General features: G+C 38.8%; 1 long non-coding RNA gene across 7 annotated transcripts; it reads left to right on the plus strand.

Annotated features, from left to right (window-relative positions):
• Positions 1 to 2,673: 2,673 nt before the first annotated feature.
• LOC124261525 lies at positions 2,674 to 4,846 on the plus strand. Of its 7 annotated transcripts, XR_006894351.1 has the most exons (4): positions 2,674 to 2,800; positions 2,912 to 3,577; positions 3,902 to 4,007; positions 4,771 to 4,843. It is a non-coding gene; the product is annotated as an uncharacterized LOC124261525 (long non-coding RNA). The 7 variants fall into 7 exon arrangements; XR_006894346.1 differs by having other exon boundaries at positions 2,674 to 3,577; positions 3,902 to 4,039; positions 4,803 to 4,846; XR_006894345.1 differs by having other exon boundaries at positions 2,674 to 3,577.
• Positions 4,847 to 17,044: the final 12,198 nt, after the last annotated feature.

Raw genomic sequence — 17,044 nt, forward strand, 5'->3', positions numbered from 1 at the left:
TGTGATATGGCTAGAATGGCGACTTATAATGCCAAAATTAGCAGCTACAGAATATGTGGTTGCTTTCTGTGTGATTGTACTTTGTAAAAGGACTTATTTACTGTGAGTCTGGTTGTGACCGTATAAACTATAGCTGCTAATTTTGGTGTTACGAGCATGTCTCCTAGACAGACATGACCATCATAAAGCCATAGGGATTTTCTAGATGTCTCTCCCTTCCAGGATGGCTCCATGTGATATGTTATCAGTGGCATCCACCCGTGTCTGCGTTGGATGTTGAAGATGTATAATGGCATAATGAACTCCTTTGTTGCCTGAGTATCATCAACAGGTGGATCGACGTCTGTACATCTTTGGAGTCATATCGAGGTTCAATTATTGTTTTATACATATTTTATTCTAAAAATGAAATGGATTGGGCACAAGTTATCCAACTTAGGAACCCTCTCCCAAATATTCAATTATTGCAAAGGGATGGATAATTTGGTGGTCATTTGTGTTTATTGGGCAAATTAGAAGACTCATGATTATGCACTTCTGTTTTATGTATTTCCTGTGTGTATCTTAAAGTCTCAAGCACTAATTCATTGTATCATATTTAATTACTGGTACAAATGTTTGCGGAATGGAAGGTGGTGTATTATTATATATATTTTTTTATACTAATGACATGACTTTACTGAATGTAGTGGTGATTAACCTGCATCCACTAATTGTTTGATATTTACTTTGTTCCATGATTGAAAAATGTGTTTTCGGTAGTCATGGTACCAGGCCCATGACAAACACTATTTTGAATTGAATTTTGGGGAGCTAATGCAGCACCATGTGCATAATGGATTAAAAACAAAATCTAAAATGAGGGCTTTAATACATTGCTGAAAATAGTACATATTTTTTGCCTTATATAGCACAAATTGTTAATTTTGATGTGACATATCGCACAAACTACTCTTTGTTGACTACATTCTATCATTTGTAATCCTGTCAAACCAGTTTTAGAAAATCTACACATTATGACACTGCCACAGAAGGAAACTCATAAGGTGATAACATGGTGTACAATGCATATACATTTCCATTAGTGTCATCAACAACTTTACATCAGTTGGACATGCAAGCCTTTGTCTAGAGGGGCGTTCGCTCGTCACACTGAAGACCCAGGTTCGATTCCCCACATGGGCAAAATGTATGAAGCCCATTTCTGGTGTCCCCTGCCGGGATAGTTGCTAAGAACGGAGTAAAATTAAACTCACTCACTCACTTTGTCTAGATTGTCTAGAGCTGGCTGTTTTGTGTCTGTTTTCCTTTTAAATCTGGATTTCCTTTTCTTGTGTTCATGTTGCAAAAGTCAAATGTTTCTCTGTGTGGAAAGGGCAACTAACATGTTAGGCAAAACTCACTCACTCTTGACCATCAGTGTGATCAGTCCATTGGTCATGTTGGATATTTTTTTAAGACGATGTCAGTTATTGCTCTGCAGTATTGATGCTCATGATATTATTGATTGCCAGATTGTTTGGTCCAAGCTAAATATACCGGGTATGTAGAATATTCTTAAGTGTTGTGTAACACAACAAACAAACTTGCTGGCCATGCTAGCACTGTCTAATTGTGCCAGTCAAACTTTATAATGCTTCAGGTAATTGCATGACAGGCAATATTACTTTTATTTAGAAGCCTTTCATCATGACACAATAAGGAAGAGTGATTAAACTTATTATGTTTATTGCCCAAAATAAACCTCAGTGTCACTCTGAACATCATCACTATGTGTAGATCACCATGGCCATCTTGATGTTGGCTTCAAACCCTATTCAACCACTCATGGTATATTCAACGTTATGTCACATATTCCACTGCCATCCATCCTATTTTAATGCATCAGACTGTAGATTCTCTAAGACTGGTTTTCGGTATGCATCAAATAAAGGCAGTTCTGTATGTCAGTTCAATTTTTCAGAATTTTCATACAGAAATAACTCTTCATATATTCTCTTTTTACGTTGTGCATATTTTGGTTATTTTACATAATATTTAACATGTTTGTTGTTTATTATTTATCATGTTAACAATTTTGTCTTACTGAAGGTACTAGTGTGTACGTTTTGTACTGTGTGTACTTGTAAAGGTGTGTAACCTGCTGTGTGTATTTGCATAAAAATATTGAAACCTGGTGTGAGGTGTGTCTTACCTGCACAGGTAAGCCTGACTGATGTCCATAAAGGCACCATGTGTCGTTTATCTGTACAGGTATTGTTGACTGATGTGCAGAATGGCAACAGGCGTGTTTATCCATACAGGTAGGGTGTACTGATGTGCTGAACGATATCAGGTGTGTGGTTTATCTGTACAAGTAGGTTTGCCTGATCTGCAGAATGGTAATGTATCAGATGTGTGGTTTACCTGTACAGGTATTGTTAACTGATGAGCAGAATGGTAATGTATCAGATGTGTGGTTTACCTGTACAGGTAGGGTTGACTGATCTGCAGAATGGTATCAGGTGTGTGGTTTATCTGTACAGGTAGGGTTGACTGATCTGCAGAATGGTAATGTATCAGATGTGTGGTTTACCTGTACAGGTAGGGTTGACTGATGTGCAGAATGGTATCAGATGTGTGGTTTACCTGTACAGGTAGGGTTGACTGATGTGCAGAATGGTATCAGGTGTGTGGTTTACCTGTACAGGTGGGGTTGACTGATCTGCAGAATGGTAATGTATCAGATGTGTGGTTTACCTGTACAGGTAGGGTTGACTGATGTGCAGAATGGTATCAGGTGTGTGGTTTACCTGTACAGGTGGGGTTGACTGATCTGCAGAATGGTAATGTATCAGATGTGTGGTTTACCTGTACAGGTATTGTTGACTGATGTGCAGAATGGTATCAGGTGTGTGGTTTACCTATACAGGTAGGGTTGACTGATGTGCAGAATGGTATCAGGTGTGTGGTTTACCTGTACAGGTGGGGTTGACTGATCTGCAGAATGATATCAGATGTGTGGTTTACCTGTACAGGTAGGGTTGACTGATGTGCAGAATGGTAATGTATCAGATGTGTGGTTTACCTGTACAGGTAGGGTTGACTGATCTGCAGAATGGTAATGTATCAGATGTGTGGTTTATCTGTACAGGTAGGGTTGACTGATCTGCAGAATGATATCAGGTGTGTGGTTTACCTGTACAGGTAGGGTTGACTGATGTGCAGAATGGTAATGTATCAGATGTGTGGTTTACCTGTACAGGTAGGGTTGACTGATGTACAGAATGGTATCAGGTGTGTGGTTTATCTGTACAGGTAGGGTTGACTGATGTGCAGAATGGTAATGTATCAGATGTGTGGTTTACCTGTACAGGTGGGGTTGACTGATGTACAGAATGGTATCAGGTGTGTGGTTTATCTGTACAGGTAGGGTTGACTGATGTGCAGAATGGTAATGTATCAGATGTGTGGTTTACCTGTACAGGTGGGGTTGACTGATGTACAGAATGGTATCAGGTGTGTGGTTTATCTGTACAGGTAGGGTTGACTGATCTGCAGAATGGTAATGTATCAGATGTGTGGTTTACCTGTACAGGTGGGGTTGACTGATGTACAGAATGGTAATGTATCAGATGTGTGGTTTACCTGTACAGGTGGGGTTGACTGATGTACAGAATGGTATCAGATGTGTGGTTTACCTGTACAGGTGGGGTTGACTGATGTACAGAATGGTATCAGGTGTGTGGTTTACCTGTACAGGTAGGGTTGACTGATGTACAGAATGGTATCAGGTGTGTGGTTTACCTGTACAGGTAGGGTTGACTGATGTACAGAATGGCATCAGATGTGTGGTTTTACCTGTACAGGTGGGGTTGATGTACAGAATGGCATCAGGCGTGTGGTTTGTTTCTCTGTACAGGTAGGGTTGACTGATGTACAGAATGGTATCAGGTGTGTGGTTTACCTGTACAGGTGGGGTTGACTGATGTACAGAATGGTATCAGGTGTGTGGTTTACCTGTACAGGTGGGGTTGACTGATGTACAGAATGGTATCAGGTGTGTGGGTACAGGTAGGACTGACTGATGTGCAGAATGGTATCAGTGTGTGGTTTACCCGTACAGGTGGGGCTGACTGATGTACAGAATGGTATCAGGTGTGTGGTTTACCTGTACAGGTGGGGTTGACTGATGTACAGAATGGTATCAGATGTGTGGTTTACCTGTACAGGTGGGGTTGACTGATGTACAGAATGGTATCAGGTGTGTGGTTTACCTGTACAGGTGGGGTTGACTGATGTACAGAATGGTATCAGGTGTGTGGTTTACCTGTACAGGTGGGGTTGACTGATGTACAGAATGGTATCAGGTGTGTGGTTTACCTGTACAGGTGGGGTTGACTGATGTACAGAATGGTATCAGATGTGTGGTTTACCTGTACAGGTAGGGTTGACTGATGTACAGAATGGTATCAGGTGTGTGGTTTACCTGTACAGGTAGGGGTTGACTGATGCACAGAATGTATCAGATGTGTGGTTTACCTGTACAGGTAGGGTTGACTGATGTACAGGTATCAGGGTGTGGTTTACTGGTACAGAATTATCAGATGTGTGGTTTACCTGTACAGGTGGGGTTGACTGATGTACAGAATGGTATCAGGTGTGTGGTTTACCTGTACAGGTGGGGTTGACTGATGTACAGAATGGTATCAGGTGTGTGGTTTACCTGTACAGGTGAGGGGTTGACTGATGTACAGAATGGTATCAGGTGTGTGTGGTTTACCTGTACAGGTAGGGTTGACTGATGTACAGAATGGTATCAGGTGTGTGGTTTACCTGTACAGGTAGGGTTGACTGATGTACAGAATGGTATCAGATGTGTGGTTTACCTGTACAGGTAGGGTTGACTGATGTACAGAATGGTATCAGGTGTGTGGTTTACCTGTACAGGTAGGGTTGACTGATGTACAGAATGGTATCAGGTGTGTGGTTTACCTGTACAGGTAGGGTTGACTGATGTACAGAATGGTATCAGGTGTGTGGTTTACCTGTACAGGTAGGGTTGACTGATGTACAGAATGGTATCAGGTGTGTGGTTTACCTGTACAGGTGGGGTTGACTGATGTACAGAATGGTATCAGGTGTGTGGTTTACCTGTACAGGTAGGGTTGACTGATGTACAGAATGGTATCAGGTGTGTGGTTTACCTGTACAGGTAGGGTTGACTGATGTACAGAATGGTATCAGGTGTGTGGTTTACCTGTACAGGTGGGGTTGACTGATGTACAGAATGGTATCAGGTGTGTGGTTTACCTGTACAGGTGGGGTTGACTGATGTACAGAATGGTATCAGGACTGTTTTTACCTGTACAGGTAAGGTTGACTGATGTACAGAATGGTATCAGGTGTGTGGTTTACCTGTACAGGTAGGGTTGACTGATGTACAGAATGGTATCAGGTGTGTGGTTTACCTGTACAGGTAGGGTTGACTGATGTACAGAATGGTATCAGGTGTGTGGTTTACCTGTACAGGTAGGGTTGACTGATGTACAGAATGGTATCAGGTGTGTGGTTTACCTGTACAGGTGGGGTTGACTGATGTACAGAATGGTATCAGGTGTGTGGTTTACCTGTACAGGTAGGGTTGACTGATGTACAGAATGGTATCAGGTGTGTGGTTTACCTGTACAGGTAGGGTTGACTGATGTACAGAATGGTATCAGGTGTGTGGTTTACCTGTACAGGTAGGGTTGACTGATGTACAGAATGGTATCAGGTGTGTGGTTACTGAGATTAATAATTCTTGGCCACCCACCAACTATTGAAACAGCTGGACTTCGCAATGTCTTAAAGTGGCATTTTAGAAACTTTAGTATGAAAAAACCCAGAGTGGACTGATACTTTTCATCTTTATTCCTCAGTGAAACATTTTAGTGCAGGTGTTAGTACTTTTATCATTAAGCCAATGATTGGTACTAGCACCTGTAGCGAAATGTCACATCGAAAGAGTATAGAAGTTAAAATTCATGTCAACTGATTTATAAACATTGCCATTAATTAACTGCTAAGTGTATTTGTCCTGGCAGTGACTGTTTATTGAAAGTGTCATTTTGTGTTTCATGATCTCAGCTGCAAAATCAGTGGAAATAGTTTGCTTTTTGAAGCTTTTTTCCACTATGAACCACAACTGAGTCTAGTTGTATGGAAAGTATTATTGTTGCCTGTTAAGAATTCGTTATGCATTTTGATTCGTATGTACATGGTATAATGAGGTCAGGTCTGGTAGTATTGCTGGTACCTGGTGAATGAGGCATAAATGCAACTTCTTTTGATCCATGGGGATTTCCTTTAGATGTTTGATACCTGCACTGCTTAGCACTTTCCACAGAACTCACTTACTTGCACACTTTAATATAACAAATCAGTGTGTGGTAATTCTTATGATTTTATTTAAAGGGTTCATATAAATTACAATTGTATGTCTTTTTCAACATGTTAATGTTTTGGACTTAAAACATCATTAGAACATTAGAACATGACAGCAAGGTATTTTGGGGAAAAGTGGGAACAGGTTAATTCATCTTGTCACACAAATTTGTTCATCGATGTTCTGATAAGAGAGGACCTTCACCATACTTCATCTTATGTGCTAAACAGATTGACTTGATTGTATTGGAGGCTTGAGAGCATTAGTGCAAACATATTTTGTGATACTATATTTATGGCATAGGATTTTCATAGATTTTTTTATGGTAATACGTTTATACTATATGTGTCATGACATCTTTTATGATGATATGAACCATGATATGTCTATAATCTTGTTTTCAACAACATTCTTTGTGATGTCATTTTGCGATCATGATATTATGCATGTGATACTTATGTATCACTATATATCATAAGTAATATTATATTTATATTTAAGCACTCAATCATAATATGCTTCATGGCATTAAACTTGCAAATGTCACACATTTAACAACTACTTTTTCTAGTAGGTGTTTTAATTTTTAAATAGTAATAGTAATAGTCTGCTTATATGGTGCTCATATCCAGGCACATTGCCTGCTCACGGCGCTACGTACATTACTATCCCCGGTCATATGACATTATTTTTAAATGAAAAGATTGTGACAGTAGTAATAGAGGTGACAGGACATATCAGTCAGTCACATTACATCTGTCAGTAAAATCACATCTTCGTGTTCACTACTGCTGCAGACAAATCTGAGAACATCCCGTGACGCATGCCAGAGTGACATTTTGCTCAGCCAGTCAAAACATTGTTTATGAGAATGTGAAAGTGAAATACTCAATCCGTTTTCTAAAGGTGCACACTTGAAAATGTTAACAGAAACAGTTGAAACTAGTTAAGGCTGGATGACCGATTCCATCAAAATCATCATCTATCTCTCATGTTAATGGGATAAACTAGGGCATTAAAACATGAGAAAGATGCTCTCTGATTGGCTGATGTCAACTTCATCTTTTGAAGTGGTATGTTCTTAGATCTGCGTGCAACACTAAGCAGTAAGATCAGATTTTAATAAGACTGACGATAAACCTATCTCATGCGTTGATACATAACATGATGTTTGTTGACAATTGCATTGTTTACCTGTGCCTTATGTAGCCCAGGGGCTATGGGGTGGCCTAGTGGTTAAGGCATTTGCTGAAGACAAAGGTTCGATTCCCCACATGTGTGAACCCATTTCTGGTGTCCCCTGCCTTGATATTGCTGGAATATTGCTAAAGGCAGCGTAAAACCAAACTAACTCATGTAGCCCACTAACAACAGGAGGTTGCTATCAACTGTTTTGTGTTCAACTAGAGTTAATGCTCACACTTTTATACAGTATTATGTGATTTCATTTAGCATTTTGTAAGCAATAGACAGTAAGGTAAAGCTGGCGAGATATTTCAAAACTACGTAAATATTACTATTTTAAAACTCAAAATAGCCTTAAAACATGATGGACACATTGGAAGACCTGCCATGTATTGTCAGGTATTACACACAATGATCATTCTGATAACCAGGATCATGACATCTGAATGTACTGATACAGTTACATGTGTAAGTCATCATTTATGTACAGGGCCATTGGTGTAGCCAAGTGGTTAAAACGTTCACTCGTCATACCAAAGACCCGGGTTCGATTCCCCACATGGGTACAATGTGGGAAGCCCATTTCTGGTGTCCCCCGCAGTGATATTGCTAAAAGTGACGTAAAACTAAACTCACTCACTCATTTATGTATATTTGTATCTGATGTGCCAAATACTCGTCATGCTCATAATATGACATGATTGTTACCCAACCAGATAATATGACTTGACATAATTAATATCACAGTAATTCAGATGTCAATCCGTAGTCATTTGCACCTGTTTAACAGGTAGATTTCTATTAAAGCATTAATAAGACCTTTGTTAGTAGCAGATAGTGGTAGATTTCGAAGTCTGTAGATGAATGATGTCCAGATGGTCTGTTGCAATTGGTAACTTTCACCTAAAGCTCTTCCTGTACAATGAAAACCTACCATAGACAGTTGTCAAAATATATACAATACATGTGAACTGCGTTTTATGACAATGGCTTCTAAAATTCGCCATGATCAAAACAATCTGTTACAATTTTGTTTACATATATCTTAAAGGGGAAGTGTACAGGAATAAATCACATTTATTCTTATGTGAATCAAAGTGAATTTTTTTAATTAGTTAATATCAATGTTTGAAAATGTACACTCATTTTTCTTACAATGAAAGTATAACTCTCAAAATAAGTGCTGAAATGTTAAGCATTATGAGGCCTTTGTTTGCAGAGCTAAACAGGCCAGAGTTACTGCCCTTTGATTATGACGTAATTGGTGCCACTTGATTTTAGACTGGTCTCCTGTCTAGTCCCAAATCAAAAGATAATAATACTGTAATTAATCACGTGAAAACGTTTGTGAAAATACGAAAGAAGCATAAGAACAGAAAATGTAAGCAGCAGGACGGATTGATCGTGTGTATTTTCATTCATAACCTCACCTCAATGAAAATACCAAATATGTATAACAATGTTGACGTCCCTATGACATCACTACCGGGAAGTGACTTTTTCAAAATGGCGTGTTCATTGAGACAAGTATGCCAGATTTTTCGGAGGAAACTTTTGTTGTTTCAAGCAACGTGTATGCATAAATGTGACATGTAAGTAGTCCGAAACATTCTGACAGTCTGCTGGTTGTTATTTTATTTTTATTTTCTTTGTGCCCAAGCGAAATAGTCTGAAATTAGGAGAAGTACCATCGTCCGTGTGCGAGAGTTTGCGTAAGTCATGGCGTCACGCTTTCAGAAACTGTAATATGTTGTGATGAATTTGGGAAATCATGGGAATACACCTACTTTATTTAACTATCGCTTGCTACGATACCTTTCCCATGCATGTTCTAAAACTAATGAGCAAGTGTTTGCAACAAATAGGCGAACGGATACACAGTGTAAAATCTGAGATTGGCTTTGTTTACATTTCAAACTAGTGGTCCTTTCCCAGCGCGTCATCTGATATATTTCGTTAGATTTCACTGAAACACTTTGTATTCGTGACAGAGTCCATTTGTCAGTTTATTTTGAACTGTATGAGGAATTCAGGGATTCATGTAAGGATGATGGTGTTGAATTATACAATTGATTTTATGGTCGAAACATAACCGACATACGTGTGACATGATTTTATAAACAGTCGGCAATATGGCTGAAAATTCACTTTGACATTAATTGTGTTTGCTTATTTTCCAAAACATTCTCAGCGATTCTTGGTTCATCAACAATATTTCAGAACGAGCATTGGTGATTCGATCAAACAACAACAACAAAACTACCGCTGATGACAATGATACGTTTGTTTTTCTTTTAAATTCAATTCTCCCAGTAAAATTTGACATTTGAATTAAGACATACTATAAATTACGCAAAACGCAGTGAATGGTGATTTAGTAATGTGTCAAAACTAGCGAGATTTACAATGCATGTAATTTTCAGTATATTTGATCTACAATGAGTGGATGGTATCATAGAGAAAACGAATTTAAAACAGAATTCAAAACTGCAAGTTGCATTTATCTTCGTATTTGGATATGGTATTGATATCAAAGTGCACATAGCCAGCTGACGACCAGGCAACAGCTGGATGAAAACAGTAGCCTGTGCATCGAGACACAAGAACCACACATATACCTGCACCACGTGAAATGGGTCTAATAAGTTCTAACAAGGTCATTTGTTTATCAGTCGGGCACCAATGACGTCATTTCCAAGGGACATAAGCCATGGTGTGTTTATTATGGACAGAACTCTTGGTTAATTTGGAAAATTTGAATCAATATAACGCAAAAAATAAATTAGTTACTTCTGATAAATGTACTATTCTGGCTACAAAACTACTTCACAAACACCTTTTATGATGAAAAAATGCAAGACAAAAAGGTTAAATTTCGTGTAAACTTGCCCTTTAATGGTTATCACATAGACCTCCAGATCTTATATATCATGTGACATCAGAATGGTATGTTTTTTTTCCATACAAAACATTTTGTTACAAATACTTATGAACTTTTACTAATTATTTATTGCAAGTGTCCATGTCTAACCATCTACCACGATGTGTAATCAAGTATTGGAATGTAGAAGCTGGTCCAAGTATTACAAATCAGTGATCCCAATATATACCACTCAATTTTTGATAGGGATATTCTGAGTATTCAGTTTGGAGATAAAATCTAAACAATAAACTGGTTTGGATATGGTGTACGAATTGTATCCAATTATGCCAAGTGAATACAAATTTTACATTGATATGTCAAGTCTGTCAAGTCTCAGTATGAGATGGGAGTATCCCTATCAGGAGTTGTGTAGTATAGTTCATTCATGTACATGAAGATTCCTGATAATATATGTATCTAAATGTGCCCCTGATTGCTTGTCTTCTTTCTGTCAGTTGCAATGCTGTTGTCTGTAGCAAATTGTATTTTGTTAATGAAATTATGTATGAAGTAAATTCTTATACAGTTCTGATTTCGGTTTTCATAACCTGTGATACGCTAATCAGTGCCTGTGGTACACTAATTAGCACCTGATACACTTATCAGTGCCTGTGGTACACTAATTAGCCCCTGATACACTTATCAGTGCCTGTGATACACTTATCAGTACCTGTGATACACTTATCAGTGCCTGTGAAACACTTATCAGTGCCTGTGATACACTAATTAACACCTGATACACTTATCAGTGCCTGTGATACACTAATCAGCACCTGATACACTTATCAGTGCCTGTGATACACTAATTAGCACCTGATACACTTATCAGTGCCTGTGATACACTAATCAGAACCTGATACACTTATCAGTGCCTGTGATACACTAATCAGAACCTGATACACTTGTCAGTGCCAATGGTACACCAATTAGCACCTTATACACTTATCAGTGCTTGTGATACGCAAGTAAGTGCCTGTGGTACACTTACTAGCACCTTATACACTTATCAGTGCTTGTGATACGCAAGTAAGTGCCTGTGGTACACTTACTAGCACCTTATACACTTATCAGTGCTTGTGATACGCAAGTAAGTGCCTGTGGTACACTTACTAGCACCTTATACACTTATCAGTGCTTGTGATACGCAAGTAAGTGCCTGTGGTACACTTATTAGCACCTGATACACTTATCAGTGCTTGTCATATGCAAGTAAGTGGCTGTGGTACACTTAATAGCACCTTATACACTTATCAGTGCCTGTGATACGCAAGTAAGTGCCTGTGGTACACTTAATAGCACCTTATACACTTATCAGTGCCTGTGATACGCAAGTAAGTGGCTGTGGTACACTTGTTAGCACCTTATACACTTATCAGTGCCTGTGATACGCAAGTAAGTGGCTGTGGTACACTTGTTAGCACCTTATACACTTATCAGTGCCTGTGATACGCAAGTAAGTGCCTGTGGTACACTTATTAGCACCTGATACACTTATCAGTGCTTGTGATATGCAAGTAAGTGGCTGTGGTACACTTAATAGCACCTTATACACTTATCAGTGCCTGTGATACGCAAGTAAGTGGCTGTGGTACACTTGTTAGCACCTTATACACTTATCAGTGCCTGTGATACGCAAGTAAGTGGCTGTGGTACACTTGTTAGCACCTTATACACTTATCAGTGCCTGTGATACGCAAGTAAGTGGCTGTGGTACACTTGTTAGCACCTTATACACTTATCAGTGCCTGATGATGAAGCAAGTAAATGGCTGTGTGGTACACTTGTTAGCACCTTATACACTTATCAGTGCCTGTGATACGCGCAAGGAAGTGGCTATGGTACACTTGTTAGCACCTTATACACTTATCAGTGCCTGTGATACGCAAGGAAGTGGCTGTGGTACACTTGTTAGCACCTTATACACTTATCAGTGCCTGTGATACGCAAGTAAGTGGCTGTGGTACACTTGTTAGCACCTTATACACTTATCAGTGCCTGTGATACGCAAGTAAGTGGCTGTGGTACACTTATCAGTGCCTTGTTAGCACCTTATACACTTATCAGTGCCTGTGATACGCAAGTAAGTGGCTGTGGTACACTTGTTAGCACCTTATACACTTATCAGTGCCTGTGATATGCAAGTAAGTGGCTGTGGTACACTTGTTAGCACCTTATACACTTATCAGTGCTTGTGATACGCAAGTAAGTGGCTGTGGTACACTTGTTAGCACCTGATACACTTATCAGTGCCTGTGATATGCAAGTAAGTGGCTGTGGTACACTTGTTAGCACCTTATACACTTATCAGTGCTTGTGATACGCAAGTAAGTGGCTGTGGTACACTTGTTAGCACCTGATACACTTATCAGTGCCTGTGATATGCAAGTAAGTGGCTGTGGTACACTTGTTAGCACCTTATACACTTATCAGTGCCTGTGATATGCAAGTAAGTGGCTGTGGTACACTTGTTAGCACCTTATACACTTATCAGTGCCTGTGATACGCAAGTAAGTGGCTGTGGTACACTTGTTAGCACCTTATACACTTATCAGTGCCTGTGATACGCAAGGAAGTGGCTGTGGTACACTTGTTAGCACCTTATACACTTATCAGTGCCTGTGATAGTACTGATACTGATACACTTAGCTGTAGTTCATAAACCTACGGCAATTACAAGTGTTAGTCATCTTTGATCAGTTGGCAGATCATTGAAGGGTGATTTAGATTTATAGATTGCAGTGGACTGTCACGTGTCAGTTACAACAAGGAGACAAAGTCATCAATATCCCCCGCAATGGCAAAATACTCTTCATGATTATGTCTACGAGTTATGATTATGTCAAATATTTAGGTGTGTATATAGAAAAGTGGAAGGAGAGTATTGAAAGGTTTTTAAAGTTCAGCTCCGGAAAAGAGCACAACCACCAATTTCAGGCTAAGTCAAACTTGTTGCCATGGAAATGCCAAAAACATTTTATTCAGAATTCCAAAACTACCAAAAGGCACCGGTACACCACCAGATCTATCTATGTGCCAAGTTTGGTGAAGAAATAGTGAACGGTTTTAGTGTTCTGCTCCGGAAAAGACGTGCACGGATGGACGGACGCACGGATGGACCATCGAACGCATGCACGCGACAGATGGAGTCCATTTTAATACCCCCTGCAAAATGCGTTGAGGGGGATAAAAACAGACCATGGCCATAGTTTTGCATTTCTTCATTGTGTTCACTGGGAACCTTAGCAGGAGCAGGACCTCCATGTAGGATGTAAGTATAGGATTTCAGTTTTGGAGGGACGAAGACATCATTTATTTTTTGCTTTTTCATGACAAGGAACTCCTTCAGTCACACGTCCACTCTCTTGTGTAACATGCCTCTGATATGTCACAAATAACATCTAAGACAGACAACATTGAAGATAGGCAATGAAAGTACAATGTTCCTTACAAAGATTATGGTAGAGCATTCATTTCTGAAAAAACTTATCTTGTTGACTACCTGTTCATTTTAACATACTATCTGTCCTGTAGAAAACTCCCGGACTTACCCCAATTTATGCTCAAATGTTTAGTTCAAGATTAATGGCACAGAAAGATCTGTAACATGAATGTTGGTTTGTTGTTTAACGCCACGCTCAGCAATATTCCAACTATATGGCGGCAGTCTGTAAATAGTCGAGGTCTGGACCAGACAATCAAGTGATCAACAGCATGAGCATTGATCTACGCAATTGGGATATAGTTACATGTCAACCAAGTCAGCGAGCCTGACCACCCGATCCCATTTGTCACCTCTTACAACAAGCATGGGTTGCTGAATATCAATTGTGACCCGCCATCTGTCATGGAAAAGCTGTATATCATGTAAACCTCAGATTAAAACATTATTCAAATACAAACATCAGGTAACATATGACTTGTTTATTACCAACAGGGTATGGTTAAATACATTCGGTAATACAGGTGTCCTATAACAGGTGTGCCACCCCACCCTTCACTACCCATTGGTGGACATGCATCTCGGTCTCAGTTTATAGTTTGACCTGAATATATTGGGGAGAAACAACAGACAGTACCCAACCAATGACTTTCATCCACAACTGATCAACAATTGCTTGGTAACACTGTCAATATCTACACCAGAATGTTGCTACATTCGTAACAAAGATGTTCAGACTAGCTTGTACTCAGCTACAGATCCAACTTCTAAATGCTACAGTAGCCCAGTGGTCATGCCGAGACCCGGGTTCGAATCCCCACATGGGTACAATGTGTGAAGCCCATTTCTGGTGTCCCCCCGCCGTGATGTTGCTGGAATATTGCAAAAAAGCAGCGTAAAACCAAACTCAGTCAATCTAAATGCTACACAAAGACTAATTCATTAACTACTGAAAACAATACTTCTGAAAATCACTTTGTCAGTTTGTTGTTTTACATGTTATACATCTATACCTATACAAGGCGAAAGAAAATACCATTTACTAAGTTAGGATCCAATGATGACACAATAAGTCACAACCGACCACCCGATCCCAATTTTGACAAGATACTGTCAAGGGGTCAATATACTGAATACACATTGGTTGGAATGTATGTATTGTTCATGGATCTGAAACTTGTATGACCATTGGCCATTTTGACATCCTATAAGGTGGGGTGGCCTAATGGTTAAAGTGTTCACTCATCACACTGACAATCCAGGTTCAAATCCTTACTATGTGTGAAGTCCTTTTCTTGTACAGCCGTGATATTACTGGAATATTGTTGAAATCAGTGTAAAACCATACTCAAACACACTCCTCACATTAAGCGGAGTTTCATACAGTTATCTCCCTTGCCTTGGGAACCTATATCAGTGACTACATAAGAAACTTTCGTGACAGTAACTTTAGTATTTCAACTTCTTTCACTTCCATGATATCAGGGTACAAGCATCTGAACTGAAACATCAAATACCAAGGAAACTTTGTCTTCATCAGTACAACCATAAAACAACTAATAATATATAACATAATATATTAACTTCTGTAATCCTGCATATATATGTCTTACATAAGGATGGAAAACAGTAGGCATATTGCATGCATAAAATAGCTGCCATGTAAACATAACATAATACCACAATAAAATATTTCATATAATGCATAAAAAAGTACATCAAAAGTTTAGACTCTCTTAAAACATTCACTATATGTTATGTATGTATATATGGTTACAACAAAGATGAATTTCTCCACCAACTTGGGGGAAACAACTGCAAACCTTATGCAGATTAATTGCACGAGGATCATGCATCAAACTACTGAAAAGTATATGCAAATATCGTGCATGTGAACAGCTGCATTTTGGTGTAAAGTTTTGATAAGAATTTGCCATTTTTAACCGAGTTTGATCATTTATTGAGCGCATGACAATAATCTTTTCAACGTTATGAATTTGTTTTACAATACATCAGTTCATGTATAAACAGCACCTTTAAACAGTATGGAATATTTTGCAAAATTTTGTTTAGAACAGTTGCTTGAAGTAAGTGGCTATATATACACTAGTGAGTCTAAACTTTTGATAGGTAGTATATAAGGCAAAGAATGGTGAGAAATTGATAACTGGATAATAAAAACACTTGACAGTTCACTCCATTTAATACTGAAAGTTATAGTTCATGCTTTCCCATGTGCAATCATATTATGTTCTTGGTGTGATGCATGTCAGGGCTATAGCTGCCTATATTCATAGTAAATGGCTCCACAGCTCACCATAACCCAACAATATTATAATCCTGATAATGACACTATGGGTGTGGGTACATGTATGTCCTTACAGATCTTTATTTACTGATTACTTGCAGACAAAATACATAAACTACAGTAAGTAACGCCTATACAAGTCTAGCTTATTGTAACGTACATATATTACTGTTGTGAGCACATGGCCCATGTGACATACATACCCGGTAACATGGACAGACACAAATTAGAAGTCACCTGAAACAGTGTTCTGAGCAGACCTACTAATAAAATACACTCAATGGTTTAAAGTTATCTACTGAAAACCTAAAGAAACTATTAAAACTGAAAGTGAAAAAAAACATTAAAACATTTCAGTCAGTGACTTAAAATATTTGCATTCCATGGCCCACCTGCACATCTCAAGTCTGTGCTTGGAGTGTGTGGAAATTCAGTTTTACTTGTTGGCCCTCTATTGGCCTATCTTTTGTTTCCAGTTTCTTAATCTTTTTGTGCCTCTCTATAATTGAGAGAGGGGGAATACTTTGACACAATAAATATGTTTGTACAATATCATCACAATACTATACATGAAAACATAAAACTAAATTTTATCACATCATTATAAGTTGCCAAATACAATAAACAGATGTTATACATAAAGTTTTATGCTTTCTTATTTATTCCTCAACTCTTAAATGCAAAAGAAACCATCTGAATGCCATGAGGTCTTGGACCCTTCAGGTGAGGTGAGGTGAAATTGGGTTTAACGTCGTGCTTGAGAATATTTCGCTCATATGACGA

The sequence above is a fragment of the Haliotis rubra genome, unplaced genomic scaffold (genome assembly GCF_003918875.1).
Source record: "Haliotis rubra isolate DU_JTF1 unplaced genomic scaffold, ASM391887v1 Scf80, whole genome shotgun sequence".
NCBI lineage: Eukaryota > Metazoa > Mollusca > Gastropoda > Lepetellida > Haliotidae > Haliotis > Haliotis rubra.